General features: G+C 40.7%; 1 long non-coding RNA gene across 2 annotated transcripts; it reads left to right on the top strand.

Annotated features, from left to right (window-relative positions):
* Window positions 1-1,873: 1,873 nt before the first annotated feature.
* LOC137167504 (uncharacterized) lies at window positions 1,874-12,560 on the top strand. Of its 2 annotated transcripts, XR_010924124.1 has the most exons (6): window positions 1,874-1,984; window positions 2,094-2,219; window positions 5,484-5,555; window positions 8,868-8,920; window positions 10,834-10,944; window positions 12,247-12,560. It is a non-coding gene; the product is annotated as an uncharacterized lncRNA (long non-coding RNA). The 2 variants fall into 2 exon arrangements; XR_010924123.1 differs by lacking the exon at window positions 1,874-1,984 and having other exon boundaries at window positions 1,990-2,219.
* Window positions 12,561-16,341: the final 3,781 nt, after the last annotated feature.

Here is a 16,341-nt window from a genome sequence, read left to right as displayed (position 1 = left end):
TAGGATTCTTTGCAAAACATGACATGTTAACCTCCTTATTCTGGCCTAATTCCAGTAAGGAAACATTTGAGTTCTGCCTGCCTAGATCACCCCTTCCTCTTACAGTTCAACTGGATATAGCAGTATTCCATTCCATGTAGCTATATCTATATTAGGTTTTTAAAGTGCCACCCATCACAGCTGCCACATAAAAATCAATAGTGTTGGCAAATTTCCTAATGGACTTCACAGCATTTCTGGCACTCCTCCCTTTACAGGATCAAAACTCTGCTTGAAGTAGGGTTTTTGTTTCTGATATTTATTTATTTATTTGTGGATCAGCAAGTTTTCATTTCCTCTCCTCCTTAACAGTAGTTCCATGTTGCGGCATACTGTTAAACTGCTGTCGTGTTCTACTCTAATGGTGGATGAAGTTAACCTTGCATGAAATGTGTACATGAGCTGAAGTTTGTATAATGCTTTGGGATCCATTTGGATGCAAGGCTCTATCCATATGTCAATTCGTAGTTTAAAAATCTCATTTTTCTAACCCCAGTCCTTAACGTGTAGCAACAGCAAAAGGAGGAGAAAAACACTGTGCAGCCCCTTGCTAACGTATCTTTTTGCATTCCTCCTTCTACACCCACACACATGCCCCCTCACTCAACCACTCTTGATACCCATTTTGTCCTCTCTTATGTACTTTCTTCCTTGCTGCCTCTTATGCATGGAACAACCTTTGCACAGTTGTTTCTCATATCTCTCTCACCTTGTTCAGACCCCTTCTAACAAAACACTTCCATTTCTCATCTATGAGAAATGAGAGAACAGGGAACATGAGAAACAAAAAGAGAAGTTGTAATGCAGCCCTGAAGACAGACATGGCTGACTCATCTTGGCAATCTCACAAACTCATCCTCAATCTACTCATCCTTTCTCTTCCCTTCCACCCTACTTTTTAGTCTGTTTGTGTCCCTGACTTGTTATGATGCATTACATTTATGCTCTTTGTGGCAGGGGCTGCATTTGTACGTGTTTCTTGTGGGATGTGCTTAAAAATATATTTGATGGGAAAAGTCAAGGTCACTAGTGAAGAATAAGAAACGTGGACTTTGGAGAATCTGATGTACTAAGTTCCTCAGCAGCACTGACTTTGTCTTATTATTTCACAATGCTTCACAGGGCTTCATGAAGAAGTAGTGATCTGAGTTGTGTAAGGGATATTTTCTCCAGTTTCTTCCCTTTGTGGCTGCCTTCTCTCAAACATTCTGCAAGTAAAACGACTCCTAAGGAAGACTTTTCCCATCTTTCTTCTTGTTTAAAATTGTTGTTCTTTTCATAAAGAAAAGGAGAGGCACTTATCCATACAAACTACACTACTCCAAACACTCCAATGACACACCAAGCATTCTATAAAGATATAATACTGCTTTGAAAGTGCCTCACATCTGGGGATATCCACACACACTTTACAAAAATTAAATAAGCTTCATAATACCTGTGGGAGTGTTGTTGTTCCCATTTTACTGATGGAGAAACTGAGGCACAGGGAGGTGAAATGAATTAGCTGAGATAAAAAAGAGTCAATAGGAGAACCAAGAACTGAACCCAGGCGTTCTGAGTCCCAGGCTGCAGAATTTTCTTGGTTATCTGACTGTTAATTGCAACACCTCATTTAGACAGAGACTTGCAAGAAACAGGACCATATTTCCTGAAATGTTCTACAGTTACAATTGAATTGATGCAACCTTTTACTCTTTTGCTAGCTACCTGATGCTAGAATACCAAACAACAATGCTAACTTTGTTTGCCAAGAGACACATTGTAAAAGGTCAGTAATCAAATCTGTGTTCAAAAGGAACCCTTCCTGCAAATCAAAAGCTTCAAGCAGTGCCATTCCTGGAACTATGCAGTGGATTTTCCCTCTGTTTCCACTTGTAGATTTAACACATTTTAACAGGATGAGCTGCAGCTCAGTTTACAGTACAGCGTATGGCATATACAGGTAATCTCCTGGGGGAAAAAAATTGGGCAAAATTGTCCTGCCTTTTCTCAAAACATGAGGTCACTTGTTCCAACCCTTAGAGCAAAGTCGTTTCCTGTTACACCCCAAGCAACTGTGTTGGTTCCTCAGAAAACTACAGAATAGGACAAGACTAAGAAGCACTCAGTGGGCTGTACCAACTGTGACAGAATGGGCTTTTTACTAACAGCAACCTTGGTTCTCCAGACTTTATTGGGTAAATATTTTTACTTTAACTTTTCTGTGGATTGCAGTTAATTCAGTGATGCTGTTAATTGTACTGATCCAGAAATCATACCGATCAGGTACTTGTAAAAGAATATTGCTTTTTCTGCAGTTAGTAATCATGTGTTTGGACTCTTATTTTAATTTGGCCATGTGATTAGCATAACGATCAAGAGGAGAGGACAAGGTGAATAAATCAGTGAAAGACAGTGATCACCAATAATCAGAGTAAAGTGCAACAGATGTGTGCTTACAGGGTACAGTTTTATTTGATACAATACTTTCCACGTAAAACTGTATCTTAAAATACTTTACAGAACAGCAGGCAGCTGCATTTGACACATGCTTATGTCTGGACAGGAGAGATTTGATTATTATTCTAGGAGACAGGAGATGATTGTGGGCGAGGATTCCAGCAGAGGAGATGCAGAGGCAGTGATGCAAGTGTTCTCATTAGGTGTCCCAAAAGACACATGCATGGTCTTCAGAAGGGTGTTCTGATACACACGTGGAGGGGAAGAGCTTCCGGCTAATGCTTTGATTCTGAAGGATGAAGCAGAATAGATGCTCTCTGGAAGCCACTACTTTGCTCTATTACCTGAATGTGAAATGAAACAAAACCTTTCAAATCTGATAGGAAACGTATTAAGTAGAAAAATCTACTGCAGCCAAACTGCCATATGGTAGGATCCCTTAGACTGCTCATTTTAAGCAAGGTGAGGCTGGTGCAATTCTTGATGGGAGCCCTTCAAGCTAGATTTCCTGTCAGAAGCAGTTTCAGAAAGTCCATAGGTGTCACTTTATCCTCTAGATCAGCACAGCACCAAAGCCCTATGCTGGCAAAAGAAGACACTGTGCTGCAGGGGCTGCCACCTTTCAAATCAGATGTGAAGCCAATGTCCCGTAAACTTGATTCACTAAAGATCCTCTGAAACCTTTCTGTAAGAGTGGGGGTGTTGTTAACCCTAGGGTAGTGACCAGACTTCACCTGAGATAATTACATTCTGTCTATCTAAATACCTCAAGCAGTTTCTAATAGGAAAAACATTCTTGTCTTCCTAATCTGTTTAATGGAGTTCCTGTTAAAACAGCTGCCACATTCACCCCAGAGATGTTTGCTTTCCAATGATGGGCTGGGCACAACTATTAATAAGTTTGTGTAAAAATCTGTTGGTAAACTCCATGAGACACTTTATGATCCTTCTGGACGTATGCTGTAGAAACACCTCATCATTTTCAGGGTTGGGTTTTTTTTTCTACAACACAAAATATTAAAACTAACTTTGCTTCACCTATACAAGTCAGTAGCTTTTCAGCATGTTTTTAATTATATTTTATGCAAAAAAACAAAAAAAAGAAAGAAAGAAAAAGGACAAGATAGCTTTATCATCATTTTAACTTCATACTTTCAACTTCCTGTTTTTAAATGTATTTACTTTTGACTCTGCTTGAGAATATGTTAAACAAGCTGTTATAAACACTGACGTCAGCTTGCTGGGGATTTCTAGAAGGAAATTACCAGTTTTTGTTCTCTTTTCCTTACCCTTCAATAGCTAATTAACAACCAGCAAATACACTTAATTTATTATGACACAAACAATACTAAGTGATATCCACAGTTCCAATATAATGTTATTAAAAGAACTGATTGGACTGGAACAATGCTTTTGAAGAGAGGCTGCTATAGCAAGATTAAGACATAGAAGAATTTATAATTTAGGGACACAAATTAAAGTTCAGACTATAAAAGCAAAGAGGACAGCATATTTTCAAAGGAAACAATTATTTAGGGTTTTATTTACATTTGAATTGGAGAGGGGTACAAGTTACACAATTCAGAAGCAGGATTAGGTCTAGATTCCAAGCTTCCCCCCAAGTTCTGGGATGCTTTGGAAAAACTGGGCTCCAATTTGGCTCACAGAGAAATCTAGATCTGAGTTTGGATTCAATTTTCTAGCAGCTTTACAGATTGGGTTTATTTAGATTTGGGCTTCTAGTTCAGCCCGCTTCATAGACTCTGACTGTAAAATTCAGGCCTGGATTTCAAACCCCTCTAAAGTTTGAGTGTGTCAAAATATGGAGTGCCAGTTCACCCCAATCTAAACTATGGAATAAATATGTAGACTATTAATAATCTTAATCCTAAATAGTGTAATAAAAGTGAAGTCAACCTGGGCATAAAACTGAAGATGATGTTCTTCTATTTCCTAATTTAATAGCACATCCATTTGCCTAATGAGTAAGGGAACACTAGACCGAAAGCCCAATGAAATGAAATAGCAAGAACATCATGATAGATACAAAAGGTAGGCCAAACACCAATAACTCTCATACCAAAGTTCTTTACAAAACATGCAGAAATCAACTTATCCAGTAGGTAAGTAGCCCACTCTTTTACAGAACAATGAACAACCATTGGGGATGAAGAGAAAAAATACAGACCAAAGACACTCTAATATCGATAAATAAAAGTCCAAGCTGGGATCTATACATGGCAGCATGCCTATGCGTGGCAGTAACTGTTTACACAAATGGGCCTTTCCCAAAAATGCAACTGCCTTGCAATATTACAGCCTAAAAAAGGAGTTTAAACTCAGACTTTTGAAAAAGTGAATTGACTGATATTTAGCCATTTCCCCTTTCTTGAGTCTTTAACACTGTACAATTTTAGTAAGGCTAGAGAGTTAGAAAGCTCATTCCAATCAGAAGTTTAACCTCATTTTAAGAAGCTTAAGATAAAGGAAGTGAGGAGGGCTCTATCTTTTTAAGAGAAAGCAGTAATAAATATCATTCAAAATCCTGTTTATGGTGTCTCTATATTAAGGAAATGGGAGAATATATTAAAATTCATAGATGTATCATTGAGAAATTGATATCCGTGTTAAACATTCCGGCCCATAGAAGAGTACAAAAAACTTTAGCATTGCCCAGCATGGATCAATAGCTCCAAATACATACCTTTAGAGGAAAATATGAGTTCTCACACACAAGTCTAGGTCAATTTGTAATATGATGCCTTTCATCCAAGGCTCTCAAAGCCAATTTTGTGCTACTCTGTGACCCTTACTCCCGCTAGGGAGCCATTACTAGCACAAATCCCACTAAATCAACGTCACTATTCATGTGTGTAGCTGTTCACCAGTGGGAGTGAGGCATTCAGAGTCTGGCCCTATGAGAATCTCAATTCTCAGGATGTACAAAGACAGGCTTGTATTGCTTTTTGCACTAATGTATTGTTTTCCCTCCACCCCACCAGGAAATGCTGCAGGAGAAGAACAGAAATCGTATGACTATTTTTCCTATTGGAACAGTACATTTTTTTTCTATGGTGAGAAAACATACTGTACTGCATTTTGATCAAGTTGTATAAAATATGTAAAGATAGTCTAACCTGAATTTAAGCTTTTTCTTGCATCTCCTTTAGAAAAACAAAATGTTTTTCGGTGTTTTCAAATTTCTTTTGACATGTATTATTCACAACTTATGTGCTGTCCAAAGAAGAGACACAGAGTTTACAGCATGACTGCAAGGGAGTCTAAACAGCTCCACGCACTACCATTGAACCCCTTGCGCCAGGTCACAGTGTTACAGGGGTCTTCGCCTCTAGCTACCGCTACTGATCATCTCTTGGGCCTGCGATGGCCTGTTTCTGGCTACATCTTCTATGGACCAGCCCTCCAGCCAGGTCACCTCTTTCCAGTTCTGTCCCCTTCTGGGACTGAACAAAAGCCCAACAAAAGACTCCACACCAACATCCAGACAAAATGTCCTTCTGCCCCTTCTAGTCTATGCTAAAGTTCCCTGCTCTCTACCCCTACTTCCAAGGACTGCAGAATTTCTGCTTTGCTTCTTTGGCAGAGCACTACCTCCCAGGGCTTTTTCCTGGAGATTTCCTAGTTGGTTTTCTTCCTCGTAGGTTTGCCCACTGCTTTACCACCCCTCTCTTCTCCAGGGACTCTGGCAGCTTCTCCTAAAGACCTCCCTACTTCAAGTTCTTACAGGCCCTATCTCTAGGTCTCCCAAAGAAGCCTAACCTACTCTATGTGGTTCTTCGCAGCCTGCCTTCACCAAAGAGAGGGAACTCCCCTTGCCGCTCTCTCCTGGGTCTCCTTCCTCCCTAGGTTCTCTTCCCTCTCTGTGTAGTCCTCCCTAAACCATAGCGCAATCAAGGGTAAATAGAGTTTACCCACTTCTCATCCGGGGAATATGGAGTTTAGTTCAGGTTAGTTTATTCACTTCTTTTTTTTTTTTACCATTGCACCATTGTGTCATCCCATTTCTCCCTCCACACCCTCTCCCGTGGAAGGCTCTCCGGATGCCCTGACATGCCATGGGAGCCGGCAGCACGACAACCAGCCGGTCTGCCTCCAAACCGCGCCCAGACAACCTCTGTACATGCTTCATACCGCCCACTTCCTCACCCTCGTAACCTGCCCTGGTGCCGAGTGGCAGGACCTGCTGTCATCTGAGGAGGGCAAGGCACCCAGGTGGGCCAGAGTGTACTCCACTCCGCTCATGGCCCACTAGGGATATTCGTTGAAGGCTTCTGGTAACTTTCCATCTATTTTTAATGTACAGTGATAAGGGACAGATCTTCAGCTGGTATAAATTGTCTATTGAAGTCAACTGATATTAGTTGAAGGATCCATAAGCACAGGCATGTACCTGGCGTGGTTCACGAACTCTGGCCGACCCCTGTCCTGTCTGCGGCGAGAGGGAGACCCTGGCACAAATCTATGTAGGGTGCGTCAGGTTGCAGCCCCTTTCTCATCAGCATCTTTGCAGTCTCAGTCACTGTTTGTCTCTGTCGCTGTCACAGCTTGTTGCTCTGCTGTTTTCTGCCACTATCACTGCTGTCAGCACCGCCGCCTCTCGTTGTGATGATGTTCTGAGTTTCCACCACTTAGCCCCGTTCTCAGTGATTTCACTGGGTAGTGAGGAACCTTTCTGCTGCTTGCCTCTTCTGCACTCTCTTTTCACAACGCTCCAGACTAGTTCTAAGGTTCAGCCCCCTTAGATCAAGTACCAATGAATTCAGCTCAGTGATCACCGAGAAAAAAACAGGACTCTCAAATGAATCTAGTGGGCTCTTAACATGGGGGGAAGGAGAGGGAATCAAAAGGCTTCTAGGATCTTTTAAAGAGGTCCATACCTCCAGGTAAGAACACCCACCCCCACGGCCCCTAAGTCTTATTTGGCATCACAACTCCCTGCTTACTGAATAAGGTTAAATATAGGGTGACCCCCCCACACACCCCCCATTAGGACATGGTAAGCACAGACCTGCTTCCCATCACTCATACAACAGGGATACAACATTTCATTATCCTTGAATTCAAAATTTTTAGATAATGTTTTGGCCAGATCACGTGTAGCTTTGAGAAACGCAGTGTATATATGAGATCCTCATACGGAGGCGGAAGATGTAACAGATCAGACTAAGCTGATTGGGGGGGGAGGGGGGAGTTCCAAATTTTTTTATAAGATTAAACTGATAAGAACAGATATAACATTTTAGATCATTTTTATCACTCTTAGCCAAAAAGCTGAGAAGCGAATTTTAACTCAAAACAGACAAAACTGATCAGGTTGGCAATGCAGGTCTCCCTGCTGATCCTCTAGGCAAAGTAGGTGTGTCTCTGCTCCTGAGATCTTTTCCCCAGTTCATCACTAGATGTCAGGGGAGAGCTCATTCAGAGCCTGCTTACACATAAATGTACCTTCCGAATGCACAAATGTGTATCACATGTGCAAAAGGTGCAGATGGAGCCTCTTAGCTCAGCAGGATAACATTGAAGTCTGGCTGTTAAAACATATACCCTTGAACAACTTAATTATTTTATTTTGTTTTCTCTATATCCCCATCCTAACATACACTCCAACCCCAGGAATGCTGTGGTTGTGTGCAAGTTTCAAAATATCCCAGGATAAAAACACTCTGCTGTATAACAGTTACAGTTGCTGTTGACGTTCCCAACAAGGGAAATCCAGTTATGAGGACAGACTGCACAGAGAGCAATCAGCAACTGATAGGAAACTCAGTCACCATCCAACCCCATTCAATACACGTCTATCACGCTTCCAGGAAGGTCTGTTGGCATTTACCTAGGTGTGAAGTATCACCCTATACAATTATGAATATAAATATTGATGCAGATATCAAGTTAAACATGAACGTTTTCTTTTGATTTGGAAAATAAAATATTTAAGCTTTATATTTAAATTGTTCCTGCATAGCTGATAAACAGCTAAATACCAATATCTACATGTGTCCAAAAAAACAAACAAACACCAGTTTTGAATTTTCTGATCAACTTTCTTAGTCTAGGGTGTTATTAGAAAATGTTACAGGATCTGAAACAAAGACTGTCCTTATACTCTTCTATCTTCCTGTATGTGCTCTTATTCTTAAGTCCAACATTACAAAGCTAATTTGGTTCGGGGCTTCTTGTGTTTTCCAAAGTTCAAAATGCTTGACATGCATAGAGCACAAAGTAGGCTGGGAGAAATGTTCATTTGTTCTGATGCGTGACTTTAAATAGAACATAGATACTCTGGGTATGTGAGAGGCACCTTCAATAACTCTAGATATATTTGTACAAGATCCAAATAGACTCACCAAAACCGTTTTGTCATTTAGATAATTACACAGACCTGTATAATTATGCTGACATTGAAATTCTATTTGGAAAGGTAAGTTAAATCGTTTCTTTCCTATTCCTCAAAACACAAAAATGCAATTATTATTTGCAGTAAAGGTTGTTGCAGTGGGGTGGAGAGTTTTTTTTTTAAATGGTCAAATTTATTTTAAAAATATACTAAGAAAATCATCAAAAAATGATTCAAGGAGAGAGATATTCAGCTGTGTGCAGAGGGCCAGCATAAATGCTATGTATCACTTAAGTCCCCTTTGAGTCCCATTTTGAAGATCACCCTAATATTATATATTTAACTTTAACTACGGTCTATAGATTGGAGTGTCACAGGCAGCTGGTCCCTGAGGGCAGTCAGGCCCTCAGCTTACCTGTGACAGGCTCTGCTAATGAGAATGAACCAACCCCAATTCATCTGCCTAAATTGCTGGCCAGTAGCTAATTAAGGAACGTCTGGGCCTTATGAAGGGTTATGTGGGCCCAGGCAGGAGAGAACACAGGAAGGAAGTGCCTGGGGAAAGAGCTCCTCAGGGGAGCTGGCTAAGAAGCTATTTCCAGTGGGGTCTCCCTAGAGAACAGAGGGCCTGAGAAGAGGAACTGTCCCCAGAAGGAAGAAAGAGGAAAGCTTCTAGGATGAGGGCTTCTCTGGGAGAGCTAGTGAGGGAGCTTACAGGGAAAGGAAACCAAGGCAGAACGCTCCTAGGTGGGAGAGGCTGAAGGGAACTATGAATACCAAGGCCCAGTAAAACCTGGTCCCAATAGACAGACTTCACCAGACAGGAGCAGGAGCCCCAGATCAAAGGAATTATATGCTGCTCCGAGGAAGGGCTGTCGTGGTTTGTCCTCAATGGGGACCTTGGCCCAAGAGGAGAGACCCTTCCTCACTGGATGACAAGAGGCCTGACTCCAGAAGAGAGGTTTGGGTCAAGAGGCCTCACTAGTAAGGGACCTGAACATAAGTGGGGTAGATGGACAAAGGTTCATTCAGCCTCTTTCCCCTCCAGCTAGGATGCTGGGTTGGAGCCCTATTTGTGTAAATGTTCCACCTTTGGGTTAAATAAATCCAACCCTGAAAGGGCACTGTTCAATATACATAAGCCTCATTGGACTTACTGAAAGGCCAAGAGGGGAAACTGAGGCACAGACATAACTGAAGCACTGCACTGTGCCACCAGGAGGTGCTTCAGGGGTGAGGGTCCCCATTACAGAGGGTTTGTTTACAAAAACATTGACCAAATTCTTGATTCAAAAATGTAAAATCAAATAAATTCTGGCCAAAAAAATATTAATCGAATACTTAAACTGAAACCCATAATGAACATGCTGTAGACCTGGTTATTTTTGCAGTTAATGCAGAAGATGCTAATGTCAAGAAAAATATTTACTGCAACCATTTCTAGTTCCGCTGTATAATCGAAGACTATCAAACTCACTCAAAACTCAGAACCGATTCAGTTTTATCTTGTCATATCATGGATTAGTTCTGAGGCACGCCAGCATGACAGACTGATGGCTAGAGTGTTGTTGGTCAAACCAAGTGCATTGGAGAGACCAGGTGGGTGAGGTAAGTATCTTTTATTGGATCATCTGACAGAAGTTGGCCAATAAAAGATGTTACCTCACCCACTATGTCTCTCTAATATCCTAGAACCAACACAGCTACAACTACACTGCATAAAGTACCAAGTGCATGATTACTGAAGGGCTCTAGAGGAGGAAGATAAGAAAAGGATATGTCACCTCTCCAAGTTTCTACCAATCTGTTGATATTCCCTCTCAATTCCGCTAATAGACTCAACAGCCTTGCCACTCTTAAAGAGAGTGTATAGCCATCTGTTAATGAGTCTCCAAAGCAGCTGAAACTCTTTCCCCAGACACTACAAAGGGCGACGAACATTAACTCTAGCTTTGACGCAACGGTATTCAGAATGACTGATTTTGTGAACTTTACAGAATGTGACAGAGTCTGCAGGATCATCACTCCAAGGCCATCTTCCCTTCTTCGTTGTCCTTCTCTATCTTCTATGTTTTTTGCTACAACGATTCATAATTCTTCTGTAGAAGGTACTGAGGTTCTGTATTGTTACTTGGGTATTCATAGGCCATCACTGCTGATTTCTTGATCCAGCAACCATTTGCTAGTTTCCAAGGCAGCAGAAAGCTGCGTGCTATAACTCCAAGTGGAAATTACTACTACTCATTCTGAGCACCCAAAGATGTGCTAGGAATTTCAAAGCAAAAGGAAAGGACCCTATCCCCACTCCACAAAGCTTGCAATGTAAAAACCAGACAGAACACTGAGAGAGAGCCAAAGTTAGACAAAAAAGGTGAAAGGAAAAACGGAAATGAGTACAATAAGTAGACTCTGCAGTAACTCAGTAAGACATGCAAACACCGTGGTGTATCTATTAATTTCAGTTCTGGGGGTAGTTGGCTATTCTTTCATAAGTGACATGGCAGAAGTGAGTTCTTCGAAGTGACACGAATGAGGTTGGCGTGGTGGATTGGCAAAAGAAGCTACAAAAGCTGGGAACGGGAGAAGGAAATGAAGGGGAAATCAAGCTGACATCAATGATAGAATGGAAACAACTAGGGGAATGCAAAGGAGCGCATGGGTTGCAGGTGAAAGCAAGGGAGAGGACCTTGAAATTGATATGTAGTGCAAAGGAGAGCTGGTTGATGGATATGAATTAGAGGATGAGAAGATCAAAATGACAGGTGAAAGAGATGATTTGGTGGCAGAGTTTTGGATGGACTGAGGAAGGACAAGTAAGCATCCAGAAGAACAGAGAAGAGATCACAACAGGCAATGTCACAGCTTAGCAAGGTATAGACAAGTGATTTAAGATACAATTTTCAAAACCGCCTAAGTGATTTGTGAACCTAATTCACATTGATTTTTGGGACAAAAACATGTGTCCTAGCTCCATTGAGTCCAATGGACCATTTACACTAGGCGAGGATTTGCCTCTGAGATTTCACTACAGTCATGATTCAAGGCTCTTCCAAACACACAGTGACTATATGTAAATCTCATCCTCCAAAAAAAAACAAAAAACCAATTTTCATTAGATCCTAGCAAATGGTTTCTTACATAAAATGTTGACTTCTTTTTATCAGAGCAATTTTATTGTCCTTTGCATTCTTTGACCTGTGCTCAGTTCCACTAAATCTGGTTTGATGTTTGCTCCTAGAATTATTAGTTTCTGGATACAGTTATGCAAACTATTCACAATAAAATCCAAGTTCCATTGACTTCAATGGACAATTTATACTGAAGATCTGTCCCTTATCACTGTACACTGTAAATTAAAAATAGATGGAAAGTTACCATGACAACTTGTTTATTTTTTCCCTTGATTTCAGATGTGAACAGCTTTGCTTTGAATTAGAACATTACACAAGGAGCGGGGGAAAAAAGAACACTGCCACACTTGTAAATTACTTCCCCTACAGTGAATCAGTCATCTATTTTTAGTGCAGTTTATGTATTTATGTTGAAACACAAAGATGTAAATAGATGTAACAGCTGTTTTCTCATAAGTAGTATAAATTGCATTAATTGTTGACTCACTCTTCATATCTTCTTTATTTCTTCCTCTCACATTTTCTGATTACCATTCACTGGGTTCTATTGTAAAGATGAAATATGTGCAAATAAAATGAAGCATTGGCTGCTTGCTCTGGATCTTGTAGTGCTATTTGATGTTCTGACATCATTGGATCAGCTGATGATATCTCCCTGGACTGCAAAGGGAACTATTCTAGCCTCTGGATCTACTCTTGAATAGTTTCAGCTGCATCCAGAAAAGGTCTGCTTTATAGACACTTGAAACAAACAATATATAAAGAGGATTATGGAGTAAGGATACTTACTGGTCCAAATTGCAGTGCCTGGTTCATCTCCCCATAAATAATCATCTCTGTCATTACATTTAAAATGGATGTTGCCCGCTGGCCTTGCTTATATGCCTATGTTCCTAGTCTCTCAAGATAGAATTTCAGGTCTCTGGATTCCTATTGGTCATAAATCCTGCAAACTCTCACTCACTAGAGTAGTCTTGAAAGTAGATATATCAGAAATAGAGGGGGCTCAGACACAGGTGACAAAATGGTTAGAGATTTCTATATGAGGGAAGACTGAAAAAATTGGTTGTGCTTTGGAGAAGGGAAGAATAAGAAGGGACATGACAGAGACATACAAAATAAAAAGTTGTAGAGCAGGTCATTCAGGCACTCCTAGGTACCTTCTCACATAGTATAAGATCAAGGGAACAGTCAGTGAAACTGAAATGCAATAAATATAAAACTGACAAAAGGTTTTACATAATGCATAATCAATGTGTGGAACTCAGTGCCACAAGATCTCTCAAGAGATTCTCTCCTGTGTTGATTGGCTGTCTGCACCGACCCTTTCCACACCCTTCCTCTGTCTCTCCACCTCAGCTTCACTCCACAACTGCCCCACGTTGCCTCCTCCTTCCTTCCGTCCCTCTTGTCACCCGTGCTATTCTCAGCACTCCTCTCTCTTCCCTGGTCTTTCTATTTTGCTATTTCCTGACTAATTGAACACACCCATTCTAAAAAAAAAAAAAAAAAAAATCATCTAACATAATGTTGGCCACAATCACATGGCTCACACTGCTTCCAAGTTATATCCTTCCCTCCCCCAGTGCTTAATTTGTAATAAAAGAGGTGCCGGGGCTCAAGCAATATTTTTACTTTCATAAGTGATGCAGCAAGCCCAGAGGTGCCGGGGCTATGAACTGCCAAGCCTAGAAGAGCTGGGTGTCTCAGCCCTGGCAAGCGCCGGCACAAATTAAGCTCTTCTTTCCCCTACCCCATGTCTGCCTTGTCTATTTAGTTTGTGAGCTCTTCAGGGCAGGGACTGTCTATTACTTTGTGTTTGTACACAAGGAGACTCCTTTCTTGGCTGGTCTCCAGAATCTACAGTAATAAACATGATTAATTAATAGTATCATTGGGGTCATGAGCTTAGTAGGATTTAAAAAATGGAAATTTGCTTGTATAATAAGAACTTCCAAAGTTATTTTACACCGGATGCTTTTTTAAAAGGATCTAAATCCTCTTTTAGGCCATAAACCAGCCACTAACAGAATGGAGTTAGGAAGAAATTTCCCAGATAAGAAGGTTATTGCGTAATTGTCCGTAACAATTTTTTGTTTCATCCTTTGAAGCATCTGAAACTGGTTACCGTTACAGAATACAAAGCAAACTGGACCATCAATCTGAGCCGGCATGGCAATTCCCATGCAAGTAAAGATTTGCAGTATTGGGTTAGTTAGTTTTATTTCTAATCAAGAAAAAATAGTCTTGGCACCATACGTATCTGGTTTCTACACCTGTGCGACACATGAAAAGAGGATGGAATTGGAAAGCAAGACAAAAGCGGAGAGATGAGGACTTTCATTTTAGTAGCAATTGGTTTTAAAGGAGGGCCAGGAAACTCAGAGTGGAGCAGAGCTCCATCCTTATATTGCCTTTGGGCCGGGAGGAATGCAAAGACAGAAGCAGCCGCAGAGAGGTCCTGGCACTTGGAGAGCTGCAAGTCTGGCAGACCAGCAGGAGAAGAGGTCTCAGGAAGGGGACAGAATAGTAAGAGAGGAGGGTATTGGTTGGAAAGGAGGAAGAACTGCAGAAGAAATGGCCAGAGTGAAGCACAACTGTAGGGGAGGAGCTGGTTGTAAATATGGCTCAGATCTTATTTGACTCAGGCCAGAATCAACATTTTGGGCTCATCAGTCCCTTCAGAGTAGAAGGGGGAGCGTTTCAGGAAAATGACATGAGTCTGTTTAATCACTTCTCAGATGCAATAGAGTCCTAGTTCCTTCAGAAAAAAGTATGACTGGAAATATCTCAGTCTATCGCTGTATTTCTGTTAGTTGCCAGCGCCACCTTCTGGGTTTTTAATGAATTACTAAAATGATCTTTTCAAAAAGCTGTTATCCTTTTAAAATAATTTTGACCCATGCCTATAATGGATAGAAAAATAAATAAAAAAACTTCTGAATGTCTCATCAGCTCAACAGTTTTTATCTCTCTGTCTATCTACCTATATCACCTATGATATGGGTGCCGTTTGGTGAGTGAAGAATCGTCAGTCAAATATGTGCAAGAAACTTGTGTTCAAAGCACACCAGATTAGCATTTATATTATCATTATTACAGTAGTGCCTAGAGACCAAACAAGAATGAAGTCCCATTGTGCTAGGCACCATGCAAACACAGAATAGTAGACAGTCCTTGCCCCAAAGAACTTGCACTCTAAATACACAAGACAGACACAGGGTAGGGGAAAGGAATATAACAGAGAGAGAAGAAAGAATGTCATAGTTGTAAATATAATGTTTGAGTTTTAAAGTAAATGTAATGTATGTAACCATAAATATCTATTTAATCATGGCAATAAAGTTAATATTTTTAGGGTTTTTTATATTATTTGCTTTCTCCAAATTTAAACTAAAGTTGTATGGAAATAAAGTGATTACATAAATGATTAGTATCTTTAAATAAGGGCACTGGCTTGCACAGGGATACTGAGTCTCTTTATTTTTAGATCATGGGTTCAAATCCAGCCTGTAACAATAGTAATCAAAAGTCATTACTGTTTAGTTATATGAAATGAGTTGATGAGTCAGTCTCTGGCCAATTCCCAGTACACAAGTCACAAAAAACACCTCCATATTCAGCGGTAATTGGCTTACTTATTGGCAATCAGATCAGAGAGTTCAAGGATTGAATGGACCATGGAGAGTGAATTCTTCTGTCACTCATGCATGTGGTCCTTCTGGCTGAGACACACTGGAGGAGCAACTACAGAGGATATTATTGCAGCCCACCTGTTCTTTTGATTGATAATCCAGCACATCTATAGTGCCTTATATTTTAACTAACGAATTATCCTATCCCTAGTGGCGGATAAGTATTATTATTATCATCTCCATTGTACAGGCAGAGAGAGACAAATAAACTGATTTGCCCAAATAATGTCAGATTCAGGATTAGAAGTTAGGAACGCCTGTCTCCATGATCACCAGACTACACTGCCTCTCTAAAAAGAGGGCATCAGTCTCTGTCCACATGACATCTTTCACCAGCTTTAAATATTTCTGGCCCCAACCAGGCATGAGATGACAGTGTTGTCTCCACCTTTGCTGCCCCATCGTCCAGGAATCATCTGAACATCAGACTGTGATCAAAGATTCTCCCAGTGGGATGATTGTGTTAGCTGACAGAAAAAGAACATCACTGATAATTTGGTTAGCTAGCACTATGCAGATGGGGTCCACTGATAACTATTTTGGTAGAGAAAGAGCACAAACTTCTGGTCTGCCAGTACTGTCAATCCTGCAGTAAACTGTTGCTTAACTACTTAGTAGTGGCTTCTTCCAAATTCTCGGTTTGCACTGCTTGAGACCAGCATAAACTAATATGGAGCTG

The sequence above is a fragment of the Emydura macquarii genome, unplaced genomic scaffold, assembly GCF_026122565.2.
Source record: "Emydura macquarii macquarii isolate MOO-44397 ecotype Brisbane River unplaced genomic scaffold, CSIRO-AGI_Emac_v2 contig_2924, whole genome shotgun sequence".
NCBI classification, from domain to species: domain Eukaryota; kingdom Metazoa; phylum Chordata; order Testudines; family Chelidae; genus Emydura; species Emydura macquarii.
The sequence above is the reverse complement of the archived record's forward strand: the minus strand, read 5'-3'. Positions and strand labels throughout refer to the sequence as shown.